Below are 17,696 nucleotides of genomic sequence, written 5' to 3' on the forward strand. Positions count from 1 at the left end.
GGCTAGAGGAGTAGCTGTCAATCTAGAACTAGTGGACCAATGGTGACGCTTAAGCCCGCCCTAATTTACATGAAACTCGAACTGCAACATTTGGGAAAGCAAGCGCAGAACATAGAAAGAAGAGCGAAGAGAAAAACAGCACAAGCGTACAAAAAGAGTAAAATATGAGCAGAAAATGCAAGAAAGCACAAAGAACACAGTAATAAAACCAAGGAAAACATACTTTTTAAGAAAGCATGACCATAGTTTAAGTTTTCTGCAAAATAACTTTTAATGTGTTTAAAGTTTTTATTCATGCTTGTTATTTCTTGATTCACGCTTATTATATTTTGATCCGTGACCACGTTGTTTGCTATTCTGATCATTTTGCATTCTTTTTTTCAGTTTGTGCAATATATTTTTACATGTGTTTTTAAATTTTTGATTCACGCTTATTATTTTTTTATACGTGACCGCTATATATTTGGCGGGAATTTGATCCCATACTCTTTGGCCGGCTCGCAAGCCCAAACAAGTGTGTGCGGCGTGCCGGTTGTTTTGTTTCCGGTATAGCTAGATCCGGTGTGGTGTTGTAGTTTTTCTACAAAGTTTGCTATGCCAAAAAGAACGTTAATCTCGCGGTAATTTTTTTTTACGCCGTTAAAATGGGTTTGTGTTAACGCCGTTAATAACGAGTTTAACTGACAGCACTAATATATACATATATATATATATATATATACAGTGGGTACGGAAAGTATTCAGACCCCCTTACATTTTTCACTCTTTGTTATATTGCAGCCATTTGCTAAAATCATTTAAGTTAATTTTTTTCCTCATTATTGTACACACAGCACCCCATATTGACAGAAAAACACAGAAGTGTTGACATTTTTGCACATTTATTAAAAAAGAAAAACTGAAATATCGCCTGGTCCTAAGTTCATATTCAGATCCTTTGCTCAGTATTTAGTAGAAGCACCCTTTTGATCTAATACAGTCTTTTTGGATGCAACAAGTTTTTCACACCTGGATTTGGGTATCCTCTGCCATTCCTCCTTGCAGATCCTCTCCAGTTCTGTCAGGTTGGATGGTAAACGTTGGTGAACAGCCATTTTCAGGTCTCTCCAGAGATGCTCAATTGGGCTTAAGTCAGGGCTCTGGCTGGGCCATTCAAGAACAGTCACGGAGTTGTTGTGAAGCCACTCCTTCATTATTTTAGCTGTGTGCTTAGGGTCATTGTCTTGTTGGAAGGTGAACCTTCGGCCCAGTCTGAGGTCGCATTCATCTTTCCCTCCATTGCAACCAGTCGTCCTGTCCCTGCAGCTGAAAAACACCCCCACAGCCTGATGCTGCCACCACCATGCTTCACTGTTGAGACTGTATTGGACAGGTGATGAGCAGTGCCTGGTTTTCTCCACACATACCGCTTAGAATTTAGGCCAAAAAGTTCTATCTTGGTCTCATCAGACCAGAGAATCTTATTTATCACCATCTTGGAGTCCTTCAGGTGTTTTTTTAGCAAACTCCATGCGGGCTTTCATGTGTCTTGCACTGAGGAGAGGCTTCCGTCGGGCCTCTCTGCCATAAAGCCCCGACTGGTGGATGGCTGCAGTGATGGTTGACTTACTACAACTTTCTCCCATCTCCCGACTGCATCTCTGGAGCTCAGCCACAGTGATCTTTGGGTTCTTCTTTACCTCTTTCACCAAGGCTCTTCTCCCCCGATAGCTCAGTTTGGCCGGACGGCCAGCTCTAGGAAGGGTTCTGGTCGTCCCAAACGTCTTCCATTTAAGGATTATGGAGGCCACTGTGCAGTTCCTTTGACCTCATGATTCTCATTTGCTCTGACATGCACTGTGAGCTGTAAGGTCTTATATAGACAGGTGTGTGGCTTTCCTAATCAAGTCCAATCAGTATAATCAAACACAGCTGGACTCAAATGAAGGTGTAGAACCATCTCAAGGATGATCAGAAGAAATGGACATCACCTGAGTTAAATATATGAGTGTCACAGCAAAGGGTCTGAATACTTAGGACCATGTGATATTTCAGTGTTTCTTTTTTAATAATTGTGCAAAAATGTCAACAATTCTGTGTTTTTCTGTCAATATGGGGTGCTGTGTGTACAATAATGAGGAAAAAAAAAAGAACTTAAATGATTTTAGCAAACCGCTGCAATATAACAAAGAGTGAAAAATGTAAGGGGGTCTGAATACTTTCCGTACCCACTGTATATACACACTATATACACTGTTAGTGAGCACTTCTCCTTTGCTGAGATAATCCATCCACCTCACAGGTGTGGCATATCAAGATGCTGATTAGACAGCATAATTATTGCACAGGTGTGCCTTAGGCCGCCATGCAATTTCATGGTGCACATACACTGGCTATTACAGTATGACCGTCAGCGAACTGATCTGACAACAAGTGATCTTCCGGCGAACGCGATTTTACATTAATTTATTCAGTCGGTCTGTCTGAATTAATGAAATAAAATAAATAAAATAAAATAAATAAATAAATAAAATAAATAAAATAAATAAATGTTTATTTCATAGTCCAATTTCACCTGAAAATTATAGTAAGCTACACCTCACATTCAGTCTAATTCTATATTCCAAAATATCTGTTTCAAAAAATTCTGTCAGGAGGGGAAATCCAAGATGGCGCAGAGAGCGATCGCATTTATGCAGGCTCTGATAAAAATAGCATAATAATCTCCTATAATCGATACCTCTGGCAAAGAAAACAACCAGTTGTGTGGAAACTGTATCCATTATTAATTGAATTTTGGTTTTGTTGTGCTACCTAAGACTCTTCGTTCCTTCAAATGTAAATGAGATGTCTAACCAAGTAGATACTAGGCTAGCTGACCATGACTTTAACATGACCGCGCACATGGAGGCATGTGATGATGAAGAAGTTAAAGTGATGATGGAAGAAAGTACCAAAGTAGGATATAAACACACCATTACCCAGCACGAACTGGGAAAAGAGCGTTCCTAAAAGAAGGCTATGCACTCATTGATGGACTGAAAGTTGACCCACAACTGATGATTCTGAAAGGTAACATCCAGACTCAGGTTAAAATAATCAAGGATTGTCACTATATCAGATGGAAATAATCTGAGCAACTATGTCGAAGAAAAGGTAGTTAAATACAGTTTAATTGTAATAAGCTGGTATTGTCAGAGTTCTCCTCTTACAGTTCTGTCAGTCTTGTCTTTGTTTGTTTAATGTGTTTTTGGTTATGTTGTGCTTGAACACATGGCTCTGTCTTTGTTTGTCCTCCTTGTTTCCAATTACCACACCCTCTTGTTTAGTCATTGATTAGTCTTCGTTTGTCTGAGTGTGCTCACCTGTTCCTTGTCTGAGTATTGTCACCTGTTCCTCGTGTTTTCTGCTCCCTTTAGCTGTGTCCCAATGTGAAGGCTGCATCCTCCGAAGGCCGTATTTGAAGGCCGATTGCGTCACAGCGGCGCGACGAAGGATGTCCCAATTCAAAGGCTGCATCCTTGGAAGGTCGCATTTGAAGGCAGATTGCGTCGCTGCGCGATGAATGCTGTCCCAATTCAATTCTGCATCCTTCGAAGGCATAGACAGTAAAAGAAATGGACACAGCGACCACATTGGATTCAACAGAGAAAAGTGAAGTCAATTAGAAGCACTCACTTCCTGATGGCTGACCATACTGCGCAGGCTCAAACTGAGCTTGACAACGTAGATGTGATGTGAGCAACTTGTCTGTCTTCTAGTAGCTGTGCCAAGAGAAATCTGAATCATTCCCTTCCAAAACTTGCAGAGAGTGTGAGTAGGAGGTGTCCATGAGCTAGGAGCAGGAGAAACCTTTGCTAAGTATTCTGATGAATTATTTTGTCATTTTTCCTCCACGTCCCCCCGATTGCCCGCAAGCTTCTCCTCCTGTCCATACGGTAATTTCTCTACTGTGCGACAGAGAGTCGCGTGGTTATGACGCAATCGTTAGCCTATTTTTACAAAAACTGCTTCTACGGGGCCATAACGTAAGATACAAGGTAATGGAGCCTTTTATACATTTTTGTGTTTCTTTAGAAATAAAAAATGGACAAATGGAGTCTTTAAACGCCTCAGATGTAAAGTTATTCACTGTCAAAGTGAAAATGAATGGGAGTCAATGGAATGCTAACAGCAGGTGATTGTCTGCTAATCAATGGCGGCCCCCGGGGCAGCTTCAGTTTTTCTGAAACATTACCCCCTTGTTCGAAGGCCGTATTCGAAGGCCGGTTGCGTCATCGCGATGCGACGAAGGCTACCCTGATTCAAAAGCGACGCCAAATGCACCCTTCGTTTCCCCGTGAAAGGAAGGATACATAAAAGGATCCTAAGCGGCCTATCCTACCCTATCCTACCCCATAAGTCATTGCGCGCCGGTGACGACAGCATTTTATTATTTTTTTAAAGGCGGCCGAGACTAGAGTTCGGTGGTGGACAGCAAATTCACATTTAAATGTAAGTATTATGTTTTCATTTACTCAAATAGCTAGCGAAACCAGAGTTAAAGTTTCTTATAAACTTCATCTTAACTCCTTCATCATCATTGCGTGGCTTCATTTGTCAGGTAGTTTGAGGCAAAACTTGTGTTAATATTAGTTTAACGACCTATTTGAAATATTTGCACTAGTCTATCTCACTTGTGTATTATAAGAAATATCACTCACCCTATAAACCCCACAACAATAAGAAAAGCAGTAGATAAGGCAATGGGGTTTCACTTTTATGTTTTTGTAGTGCTGTCATGCAAGCTATGTCTACAAAGGTTTTAACCAAATTTGAGTATCCAGAAAAATGATTTCTGAAGTATTTTGTATGCATGTCTTGATGTGTCATATTTTGCAATGTTAACGATGCACTTAAGATTGCACCCCCGTGTTAAGTATCCTTTTCTGATTTTTTTAGAGAAATTCAGGAGAAAATGGGTCTGGGGAAGGTAACCATACAGGCAAAAAAATAAAAAAAGGGACAGCTTCAAAAAATAAAAAAATAAAATACAAAGTAAGAAAATTAATACACACATCTTTGCTGAAATGTATTGTGCTGTTGTTGTTAACAATGGTTCATTTGCTCTGCCCTATAGGATTGCAAGTGTCCTGGGACAGGTGAGGGTGTGAGTGGGAAACCCACTGCTGAAACTTGGCCCTGGTTTGTCCTCATGGATGAGGTGTTGAGACAAGGGCATTGCACCAACCCCCCTGTCGTCATTGCCTCAATCCCTGAGGACACACCAGGGCCGAATTCAGCAGTGGGTGCCCACGGTGAGGAGGAGCCAGGGGCAGCAGCAGCAGCAGCTGCAACCCCAGTACTAGCAGCAGCACGAAGGCGGCGAGACAGAGGACGAGTTTTTGGACTTGATCAGAGAAGAGATGCAACTAGAGAGGGAGGCAGAGGCGAGGAGAGCACAGGAGAGTAGGGAGAGGATGGACAGGCTGTTTTCTCTTCTTGAGAGAATGATTGAAAAATATATTTTTTTTACTACATACCGGTGTTCTTGTTTAACTTTTTTTCACTTGTATTTTTTAAAAGGAAAGAAAAAATTTGTACATTATTTTTATGCAACTTTAAATGTGTTAATAAAAGAGAATGAATTGTTCTGGACATTGTTTATTTTTGTAATGACAGTCATAATTTCTACATGAAACAAATTCTTCTATACCTTTTTTTTTTCAAATAAAATTGTTAAATGAAAATCATTTGTTCTACGGGCTACATTAAAGTACTTTTTCCAACTATTAACAACATATTTTAAACATATAAAAATCAACATAAACATTTAAATTTCCAGTACATAAAATAATATGTGATTCGGGGAGACCCTGCGCACATGTATGTGAGAAAAAGAGAGGAGACGAACATGATTGATGGTGATAGGGTAAAAGAGAGGAAATTTGCAGATTTAAAGTTAACAGAGTGATAAAAGTGAGTGTATTAACAAGTTAAAGAACCAACACAGAAGACTGTAAGAAAAATCCCGTTTTCTACCTCTAATTGGTAAGCTAGTGCAGTGTTTCCCAACCTTTTTTTCAGTCAAGGCACCCTTTGAAAATTGTATAAATGTGTGGCACCCTACACTAGCGTTGTCACGATACTACTTTGATACTAAACCTTGAAATGTGTCAATTTTCGATACCACAGGGAAGAACTGCCGTATAGGCCTACTGTAATATAGATATTTTTAATATTATCCAATTTTTTTGTCCATCCATTTAAAGCCTAGGAAATCATTAATTTCTTCTGAAGAGATCACTTTACATGATGACATATTTAATTAAGGCTTTTATTCATAGGCAGGGATGTAGTGGAGGCTAAACGCACGTAAACGCTGTTTACGCACCTCCCAAAATTTGGAAATAGCGTTTGCCCACCTCTAAATTTCACGTTATTTGAGCGGACTTTGCTTTTCCAGTGCGTGATCGCCGATCGGCACATGATTCGAGCATTTGGGCCGTTACAGAGCAGAACGCGCAGCCCGCAAACACGGAGCAGAGAGCGCAACTCGACGAGTTGAGTAAAGTTGGAAATAAATTCACAGATTCGATTTTCTCAAAACGAGCTTTCCCTCACAGTGGACAAAATACATTGATCTCTATGCGCAGGCGGCAGCGAGACAGATCCGAAGGGACCGTCTGAAAAGTGCAAAACCCGAAAACAGTCAATAACTTCACTGTCACACACTATAGTGTCATCAAAATAAGTTCACACATCACTGCTGTCCTGATGGTTATACTACAACACTTATTTTGTATAAATATCTTTTTGCATAATTTTTATGATTATTATTTATGAAAAATATTCAATAACTGCACTGTAATTCACTGTATTGTTGCCAAATTCAGTTCGCACATCACTGCTGTCCTGATGGTTATACTACAACACTTATTTTGGAAAAAAATATATTTTTAATTTAATATACAATTGTAAATGTATAATTTTTTGGAAAAATATTAAATAACTGCACTGTAATTCACTGTATTGTTGCCAAATTCAGTTTACACATCACCGACGTCCTGATGGTTATACTACAACACCTTGGTAGTACCATCAAATGATAGCCTATAGCGATGTCATCAGGATATACATACACCGGTAGGCAGTGGCCCACCTTACCGGGTGACCACGTCGTGGTCCACCAGAATTTATAGTTTACCCACCTCTTTTTTTACCACTACACCACTGTTCATAGGCTATATAAACATTGCTCAATTACCATTGCAAATCTCACCTAAATGTTTGCTCACTCATAATTTTGTTATAATTGCACAAGATAGCTTGTTTTTAATATATTTTATGTAAAAATGTCACAGTTAATCTCCAAATTAATGTAGAAACAACATAAATACAGTATATTTAAAATAATTGTTTAATGGCATTTTTTATGAATGAGTGTTATTTGATTCTGATGTCACTGCTGCACATGTGGATCCCACACGTGTCCCATTTTCTCACAACTCTAAACTATCATTTAAGACTTTATTTAACTAATTTAAGACTGCTCTCATGAGGATACTCAAAGCGAAAGAGAAGTCGATTATGGCGCGCGTCGTGTGTGTCGTATGTCAGCATCACAGACAGTGCATTCTCTTTTGTATTTTCTCGCTTGCATGGTTTAAAAGCATTTGCATGAAGAGGAACGTTAAAGGACAAGTTCGGTATTTTACACTTAAAGCCCTGTTTACAGATCGTATCTGATGAAATAGAACGGTTAAGATTAAAATTTGGACACATGCTGCTGTCCCGAGAATTTTAGGTTTATTTGAGACTGCAGCACCTTTACGGTATTACTCCGCCGCTTCTTCTTCTGCTTCTTCTGTGTATTCAATGAAATGCCCGTGGTTTGCTTGCAATTGGCAAAGGTGCATTATCGCCACCAACTGGGCTGGAGTGTCTATTATTCAAGCTCTCAACGGAAGAATCACGGGTGTGGCAAAATAGGTCCACAAAAGCGAAATAAACCTAAAATTCTCGGGACAGGAGCATGTGTCCAAATTTTAATCTTAACCGTTCTATTTCATCAGATACGATCTGTAAACAGGGCTTTAAGTGTAAAATACCGAACTTGTCCTTTAATTGCGTTAAATATTTTTAACGCGTTAAACTGAAAAATATTAATCGCACGCGTTACCGTTGACTGCAGCACGGACATACATAACCGATGTGTTTATATGAATATACGCGGCAAGACGGACGTTGTGACAATGTTTTCGTATGTAGGCTATTCGACCGTAAGCGCCACAATGAAAAATAGGCAGCTTTATGTGGACACACTGGGAATGAGGCACAGGAATTAAATCACGCGCAAGCGCAACCCCCGCAATTCAACGCCGAAAAATTATGATTTGAATTTTTATTATACATTTGTGCGCATTATTTGTTGTTACAATTCAACGCCGAAAAATTATGATTTGAATTTTTATTATACATTTGTGCGCATTATTTGTTGTTATTAGAGACATCCGACGATCCGAGATTGATGGTACATTTTTTTAAAACATTTTAGCAATTTTTAAATGTTTGATGGAGTTTTTACACGGCACCCCTGCTCTCGCCAGAAGCTGCCCAGCAAACACGTGACGTAACGGCGACCAAAAGTGACGTCAGTATTGGTCGTGGGTTCGTCATGTCACCAAAAGACTATGCCACGTCTTTGTGGCAACGTCATCACAAGGTAGTCTCGTGACCACAACGCTTGGTCGCTTCCTTACCTTCCCACAACGTTGTCTAAAGACCAGCTGCATGATGACCAATTATTTTGGTCATTTTCTAACCTCCTCACCACGTCTTAGCCACGTCATTTCTTGACTTTAAGCAGATGTACATTTTAATAGAAGAATTTGTTTTCAGATGTTACAGGTGCTGGTCATATAATTAGAATATCATCAAAAAGTTGATTTATATCAGTAATTCCATAAAAAAATTTAACTATAATAAAAAACTATAATTTAATTATATATATAATATAATATATATATATATATTTAAAAATGTTACCCTATTCACCTGTAGTGTCTCACTTAAGACTCATTCAAGTCATACAGATTTCAACAATTTCACTTCGGTACAGTAGGGGGTAGTATATGCAACTCTCAAACGCTTGCAGCCTCCCCATATCCACAAAAGAAGAGTTTCCGCTGCTGGTTTATAGAAGTCTCGCCTCACGAAGGTGCGTGGATTGTGTTGGAATTTTCACTAGTATACGTATCCTTTGACCGTCTTCTAGTTGTTTATTTTACACACTTTCTTATCTTTTCAGTTTTTAGAGTTACCTCCCAGCTAACAATTTTACGTTCTGGGAACGTTAGTTTTTGGTTCCCAGAACGTTCCCGGAATGTTCCCAAGAACGTTCCCTATTGGTTAGCCAGGAAAGTTTTCTTTACGTTAATAGAACATTCCCTATAGGTTAGGGCAGTGGTTCTCAACCTCTCCTGCAGGGACCCCCTGACAGGCCATGTTTCTGTTTTAACCCTGAAATGGCACACCTGATTCAATTAATTAAAGGCTTAATGAGTAGTTGACTAATTGATTAATTGACTAATTGCTACTCTTCCTACTCTAATAACTACTCATTAATTGAATCAGGTGTGCCATTTCAGGGTTAAAACAGAAACATGGCCTGTCAGGGGGTCCCTGCAGGAGAGGTTGAGAACCACTGGGTTAGGGGAACGTTCCCGGAAGGTTCTCGGAACGTTCCCGGAAGGTTCTCCTAACGTCTACACATCCTGATATGCCTGTACACAAATTATAGGTCTACAAACAACATATTCTACATTGTTTATTGTTCAAACACTTAAAAATCCTATGAATATATTATTACAATAAATTGAATTTACAGAAACTATCATTAATAAGTAAATCAATCAGTTTGTATTAAATAAATAAATCAGCACACAATCCATGTTTTTGTTGATTCATTGTTTAATTATCAACCTAAAATAAGTCATCAAAAACAGCGTTAGCAAAATGTATTCAGGAACAGTAATTTACATTTAATATTTCAAACATGAAAATATTTCAATAAATAAAACTGCACAAACATTTTAATTAAAACTATCTTTTTGCAAACTGTAGCCTATAACTTAGAACAAAATTGAAAAAGTCTTCATTTATATACAATATACATGAATGTGCCAATCTTCACTCCGCTCAAAACATTTAAACTCCCAAAACCATCTGCAAATTTAACAAGAAAATAAAAAGACAACGCGTTACATGTACACACAATCCCATGCCAAAATTCAAGCCCTGTAATGGCATTAAAATTAATCCGGAGCAAATGAAAAGAGTGAGGTGGGATTGTGTGTCACAAGCTGTAGGAGATATGAGAGCACGAGCACTGCTGGTATCGTGTATTTATTCAGATATTTCAGCATCAATGTGTATAGAAAAATGTATATATTTGAAAACACTACATTGCATTTATTTATATTGCACTATTTATTATTTCAGACTACAAATCAAAAAAGGAATGTTTTATATAGGGGTAAGGATATCCATTAAGCCTATGTACCCTTTAAGCCCACTTTCGACTCTGAAGTCAAATAAAAAACAGAGAAAATAATATTCAAGTCTAGTGAACTCTGACCTGTGAATTCGCTCTACATATAACGTATAAGTCTCACCTCCAATGAAGAATTTGAAAACCTGTAACTGCTGTGTTGTTTATGAGAGAGAAAGAGAAAAAAAGTTTGAAAGTACTATCAATTTTTTTTTTTTATCTGTGACTTTACACCTACAAATTCCACTGTCACAGGTGCTCAGTTTTGCTATAATAATGCCCTCACAGAACATGGTAATAATCAGCCATCCATGCAAAAGGAAAGGTCGGTGTAGTTTACAGGTACATCTGTCCAGGCCAACATCTGATGCCTTGATGGCTTCCGCTGGGATCCCAGAAAACCTGAAAAAAAAAATATATATATTACAGTTCAAAATCTATCATACATACATCTCATCTGGTATCACAAATAATCATTCCAAGTTCACTTTAAGATATGCTCAAAATTAGGGCTGCACAATATTGAAAAATTTAGAGTTTATTTAGAGATATCAGCCGTATGGTTTAGTGCAGGCGCTAACGGCTCCAGGTTTGTATCTCGTAAATTACCCCACTAATAATGCCCAGAATGGCACCAAACTTCTACAGAAGTACAAATAGGTTCTGTACTCATTAAACCAGGCATTGGAAAGTTTGTAAGTACATCAGGAGTTTATTTAAATAACATTTGCCTGACGGCTAATGCTACTGCTGACGCGAATGTTGATGTCACTTTATGAGTACAGAACCTATTTGTACTTCTGTACTACTCATTTTCCCCAACATAGAGCAGATCGGCACACAACAAAAACTGCTGTTCGGATGTTCCCTTTTCTGATATTTTAGCATTCGTGACATTTTAATTAAAACAGAAATAAGAATTTTAGTGTAATAAGCGAAAATTAACAGTAAACCGAGATCACCTACCGCTGCAGATGTGTACGGAAGTGAAAAGCGGAAATGCTTAGACCTCTTTCCGGTTCGACCGCTGGGCGCTCCGCATAACCCCTATTGGGGGGATTTTGTAGAGGAGTGAACCTGCATAGAAAATTACAATAGATAACAAGCATAGATAAATACAATAGAAGAAAAATACAGTTGAAATAAGCAGTGCATTATGTTTTTCAGTTAAATCTGAAAACATCAGGTACAGAAATTGAATTATCAAAATGTAAAATAAGTCTTCACTGTAAAAATAAAATAACTATAAATTAATTAAATGTATCTTTGCTAAAGCTACAAGTCATTTTCTCTTTTGATGTTTGATCACCATTGGCGACACAAACAGCTGCGGGTACATTAGGCTACTGTCCCTTTAAGACGAATGCGCAGACCTAATATAAATGACACGCATCTGTTTTCTTTCTGTTTAAAACACACAAGACTGTTTACGAGGAAACTCGCCAAGATGGGCATTTTGACAAGATGGGCTAAACTCACCTTCTTCATCTACTGACTATGGATGGCATCAAGGTCTTGTCCTGAAGAATCACAGGGCCAAACAATAGGGATTATATCTCATCTGGTAACAAGAGCAAAGCCATAACTTTAAGAACTCTAATGATATATTTACCCCCTGATATTGCATTGGGGATATCAATTCAAACATTTTTAAAGGCTAAGAGTATGAGCCACAGCTGCCCAAGATATCTGTGAAAAATAACTGCCTAAAGTTGTCGACCCCCTGAAACACATTCAGCATTTAAAAGTACAAAGAATTTCAGTATTGATCAATAAAAAAAAAACATACAAATACATAAATACCTTTGAGTTGGACAGTATGGTGTCAGTCTCATTGGCCAACATAATTCAAAACAGACCTAAAGAAATAAAATAAAATATACTAATGATCAGGATATCATGTTATCATAATAGTTAAATGAATTATTATTATAACTATGACCATTATAATATTGTATTAGTCGCCTATTATTTAGCTGATTATTTAGCCTACAGGCTTCTCAAGGACAATCTCACTGAAAAACCCTGGGGTTAATGATTTTAAAATGTGAGACTTATTTCAAAAGCATAAATCTTACAGACCCCAAACCTTTGAACAGTAGTGCACTGTATGTTTGAGGTGGTTTTGCTTACTAGTCATATGGTTCATAGCCGTGGAGATTTTCTTGGACAGGGGGTGCAGCAGGCCATCACAGCATGATGATCTAGGAACATAACAAGCTATTTGTCACAGAGCCAACAATATTACATGGGATTGGTTTAATAAAAGGAACCAAGCTAGAACAGAGGTGAAATGCAGAAAAGATAAATATATAAAAATCTTAAGATAATATATTGTGAAATAAATGCATATGGAATTATTATCATGATTAAACAATAACTCACCCCTTGTTGTAGAGGATTTTTTTTCTCTCTCGCTATTCTGAAATCACATTTTAGCAATATTGGTAAGTGACGTCACTGATTAAGTTAACAATAGTGCATTCTTTTAGGTTAAATAAATTAGCTTACTTCCAATCACCCATTGACAAATTACCAGCAAAACTATAAAAAACTGTTATCTACACTAAAGATGTGTTTAAAAACCCAAACTTTCATAAATAAGACCTTAACTTAAAGGAACACTCCACCGTTTTTTGAAATAGGGCTTATTCACTTTCTTTCCTACATTTAGATAGATGGGCAAATGCATTTTTGTCTCAGTGCATGCATTGTTTTAGTTTGACAGGGTCGGCGCTAGCTTAGCTTAGCACAATGAATGGAATCCTTTGTTGCCAGCTAGCATGTCCTGAGTGAAAGTGATATAAAAAAATTAAAAAACCCACCTAATTACTTCTTGTGGCCTGCGTATTCACAACAAGTACAAATAGTGATGCAGATTAACACTAGGCGATTTCCTAGGCAGATATTGACTTATATATTAAGGACTATATTAGGGGGAAGCACAGGCGAAGCACTGCTACTTGGGCGTGATATCTCTGCGCCCAAGTAGCAGTGCTTCACCTGTGCTTCCCCCTAATATAGTCCCAAGTCAATATCTGCATAGGAAATCGTCTAGTGTTAATCTGCATCTCTATTTGTACTTGTTGTGAATATGCAGGCCACAAGAAGTAATTAGGTGGGTTTTTAAAAATTTTTATATCACTTTTACTCAGGACATGCTAGCTGGCAACAAAGGATTCCATTCATCATGCTAAGCTAAGCTAGCGCCGACCCTGTCAAACTAAAACAATGCATGCACTGAGACAAAAATGCATTTGCCCACCTATCTAAATGTAGGAAAGAAGGTGAATAAGCCCTATTTCAAAAAACGGTGGAGTGTTCCTTTAACGTAACTTAGGCCTAACGTTCTCTTCTGAAACCGGTTAGCTTAGATGCTAACGAACTTTTTCAAAGACACAAAACCATTTCTTTAAAGTAAATATTCAACAGAAGCGTGTCAATTACACGTAAGAAATGTGTCAGGGACGTTTGTGTGTATTATTTGTGAGATTTTGTTGACTAAACTTACCTGAAAGCAGTGAAACCAACAGCGACAGACGGGAGTTTTGTTGTTTGTCAGTTGTTGATGACGTTTCTGGTTTCCATCTGCTCTCGCGCAGCACACGTGCGCGCTCCAGTGTTTGATTACGCGCATGCGCATTAAAACACTTCAAAGTCACGCAGCATTTAAATAAACATATAGAATTAAAATGTATAACATAATTTAAAATATCATTAATAAAAAGTTATTTACCTTAGGGGACCGTACTGACGACGTTGTCAGTTGGTAATCTGCCTGTTAAGTGATATTAAAATAATAACCTGCAGAGAACGTTCCCAGAACGTTCTCTTTAGGTTATACAAATAAAACCTAAAAATAATTAACTAAAAAAGACTGCCTACCAATGAGCAAAGTTATTGATTACTTAGGCATTATCTACTGCCTGATAATGGTCATGTAATTAAGCATTTGATAAATGGTGTTAAAGCACAAAACATTGCAAACCATTCAATTGGTTTAAGAAAAATAGAACCTAAAAATAACTTACAGGGAATGTTCTCTTTAGGTTATAAATTAAACCTAAAAATAACCTACAGGGAACGTTCTGGGAACGTTCCCTTAAAGTTATAAAACTTGGTTGGACGTGCCCGGAAGACCTTCCCGGGAAGGCATCCAGAATGCATCCGGAACAGATGCCCGAGCCACCTTAGCTGACCTCTCTCGATGTGGAGGAGCAACGGCTCTACTCCGAGTTCCTCCCGAGTGACTGAGCTTCTCACCCTATCTCTAAGAGATCGCCCAGCCACCCTGCGGAGAAAGCTCATTTCGGCCGCCTGTATCCGGGATCTTGTCCTTTCGGTCATGACCCAAAGCTCATGACCATAGGTGAGAGTAGGAACGTAGATTGACCGGTAAATCGACATGACCTTACGGCTTAGCTCTTTCTTCACCACGACAGACCGGTACATCGACCGCATTACTGCAGAAGCTGCACCGATCCATCTGTCAATCTCCCGTTCCATCCTTCCCTCACTCGCGAACAAGACCCCAAGATACTTAAACTCCTCCACTTGAGGCAGGAACTGAACCAACCTGAAGTGGGCAAACCACCCTTTTCCGACTGAGGACCATGGTCTCGGATTTGGAGGTTATAAAAAGTTATAAAAATAGAACTTAAAAATAACCTGCAGGGAACGTTCCCAGAACGTTCTCTTTAGGTTATAAAATTAAACCTAAAAAATAACCTACAGGGAACGTTCTGGGAATGTTCTCTTAAAGTTATGCAGATAGAACCTAAAAATAACCTACAGGGAACGTTCCCAGAACGTTCTCTTTAGGTTATAAAATTAAACCTAAAAATAACCTACAGGGAACGTTCTGGGAACGTTCCCTTAAAGTTATAAAAATAGATCCTAAAAATAACCTACAGGGAATGTTCCCAGAACGTTCTATTTAGGTTATAAATTTAAACCTAAAAATAACCTACAGGGAACGTTCTGGGAACGTTCCCTTAATGTTATAAACATAGATCCTAAAAATAACCAACAGGGAACGTTCCCAGAACGTTCTTGTTTGGTTCCCAAAAAAATAACCAAATGGGAACCAAACGGGAACGTTAGGGGAACGTTCTGTGTTTGCTGGGGCTAACGTTACAGCAGTAGTTTAACTTATCTAGAATCGAAGAAAGAAGAAATACACCATTCCTTCACGACGAAACACAGGTAAGTGTAAATACAACCCGCCACATTCTCTAAAGTATTTTCCGAATTTTACATTTTAACCAAGATCTCTGTTTCAAATGTAGTTTAAAATGGCTTTTTAACCCTCTGAGGTCGGCAAACGCGCCCCCGCGTTTTGCTGGATTTTCTTCACATAGTAGCACAATAAACTTAAACTAGATGCGAAAGTTCGTCGAGACAAACTTTAAGTTGGCTTGAGAAAGTTTGGACCAGACAGTTTTTTGCTAGGCGGTTGCTAGGATGTTATGGGTGGTTGCTATGGTGTTGCTAGGGTATTTTGGGAGGTTGCTAGGGTGTTCTGGGTGGTTGCTAGGGTGTCCTGGGTGGTTGCTAGGGTCTTTTGGGTGGTTGCTAGGGTCTTTTGGGTGGTTGCTAGGTGGTTGCTAGGGTGTTCTGGGTGGTTGCTAGGTGGTTGCTAGGGTGTTATGGGTGGTTACCAGGATGTTTTGTGTGGTTGCTATGGTGTTGCTAGGGTATTTTGGGTGGTTGCTAGGCGGTTGCTAGGGTGTTTTGGGTGGTTGCTAGGTGGTTGCTAGGGTGTTCTGGGTGGTTGCTAGGATATTTTGGGTGGTTGCTAGGGTCTTTTGGGTGGTTGCTAGGTGGTTGCTAGGGTGTTCTGGGTGGTTGCTATGGTATTCAGAGCGGTTGATATGGTGTTACTAGGTTGGTTGGTAGTTGTCACAGATGGTTACTATGGAGTTTTTATAGAGTTCTTACTTAACTAATCGCTATTAGCATGTAGCTATTCACTGCTAGCATGTGTAGCATGTTGAAAGTGCTGTTTGCTAGCATGAGTCAAAAGAGCCAAACCTCATCTCTATACGATGTTCTGATACAGAGATATAGGTCTTGCAAAACGGTTGCTAGGGTACTCAAGTTTGGTTGCTATGGCGTTGCTTTGGAGCTGGTATATTTAAATTAAGAAGTTTAAAGTGGTTTGAAGTTTAAAGTGGTTTGAAGTTTAAAGTAGTTTAAAGTAGTTTGAAGTTTATGATAGATAGATAGATAGATAGATAGATAGATAGATAGATAGATAGATAGATAGATAGATAGATAGATAGATAGATAGATAAGTTAGATTGATAGACAGACAGACACACACACACTAACTCGCTCACACACTCACTCAGACACACACGCACACTCAGAGTTTATGAGTTTAGAGTTTATAAGTATAAATTGATGAGTTTATAAGTGTACGAGTTTTTGAGTTTAGAGATTATAAGTTTAAATGAGTTTACAGTTTATAAGTTTGAGTTTAAGAGTTCAGAGTTTATACATTTATGAGTTTAAGAGTTCATAAGTCTATGAATTCATGAGTTTATAAGTTAATTAGTTTATAAGTGTATGAGTTTAGAGTTTATAAGTTTAAATGAAGTAAATTTAGTAGTTTGAAGTTTAATTTAGTTTGAAGTTTAATTTAGTTTGAAGTAGATAGATGAGTTTATTAGTTTAAATGAAGTAAATTTAGTAGTTTGAAGTTTAAATTAGTTTAAAGTTTAAATTAGTTTGAAGTTTAAAGTTTAAATTAGTTTGAAGTTTAAAGTTTAAATTAGTTTGAAGTTTAATTTAGTTTGAAGTTTAATTTAGTTTGAAGTTTAATTTAGTTTGAAGTTTAATTTAGTTTGAAGTAGATAGATAGATGAGTTTATTAGTTTAAATGAAGTAAATTTAGTAGTTTGAAGTTTAATTTAGTTTGAAGTTTAAACATACGCCATTTCATGAGATCAGTCTGCATTTACAGTAAAGTAACGTTATATGTGTGCAGTCATGAAATGTTGCAGGTCGTAAAGTAACGTAAACAAGGTTAACTTATATAAAAGCAAATTCGGGCTCTATAGATGCTGCACTGCTAACATTGGCTGTTACATTAATAACTTAGTCTAACATGATAATTCATACATGCATGTCCGGATTTATATTCGTAAACAGTTGGACGTTTTACATAGGCCTAATGTTATAT

At 38.0% G+C, this 17,696-nt stretch overlaps 1 long non-coding RNA gene across 5 annotated transcripts in view; it reads right to left on the bottom strand.

Annotated features, from left to right (window-relative positions):
• LOC309486307 overlaps window positions 1-14,236 on the bottom strand; it is a 47,018-nt gene extending 32,782 nt beyond the window's left edge. The window contains exons 1-7 of one of the 5 annotated variants that reach the window (XR_014201466.1): window positions 14,022-14,236; window positions 12,896-12,932; window positions 12,644-12,714; window positions 12,314-12,369; window positions 11,990-12,071; window positions 11,477-11,587; window positions 9,909-10,912 (exon numbers count right to left, since the gene is read on the bottom strand). This is a non-coding gene — a long non-coding RNA (uncharacterized lncRNA). Of the gene's footprint in view, window positions 1-9,420; window positions 9,436-9,701; window positions 10,913-11,476; window positions 11,588-11,989; window positions 12,072-12,313; window positions 12,370-12,643; window positions 13,034-14,021 lie in introns of those variants that run through there. The other 4 variants (XR_014201464.1, XR_014201465.1, XR_014201467.1 and 1 more) reach the window with 4 other exon arrangements.
• Window positions 14,237-17,696: the final 3,460 nt, after the last annotated feature.

Source organism: Leuciscus leuciscus (genome assembly GCF_965113295.1).
Source record: "Leuciscus leuciscus genome assembly, chromosome: 2".
NCBI classification, from domain to species: domain Eukaryota; kingdom Metazoa; phylum Chordata; class Actinopteri; order Cypriniformes; family Leuciscidae; genus Leuciscus; species Leuciscus leuciscus.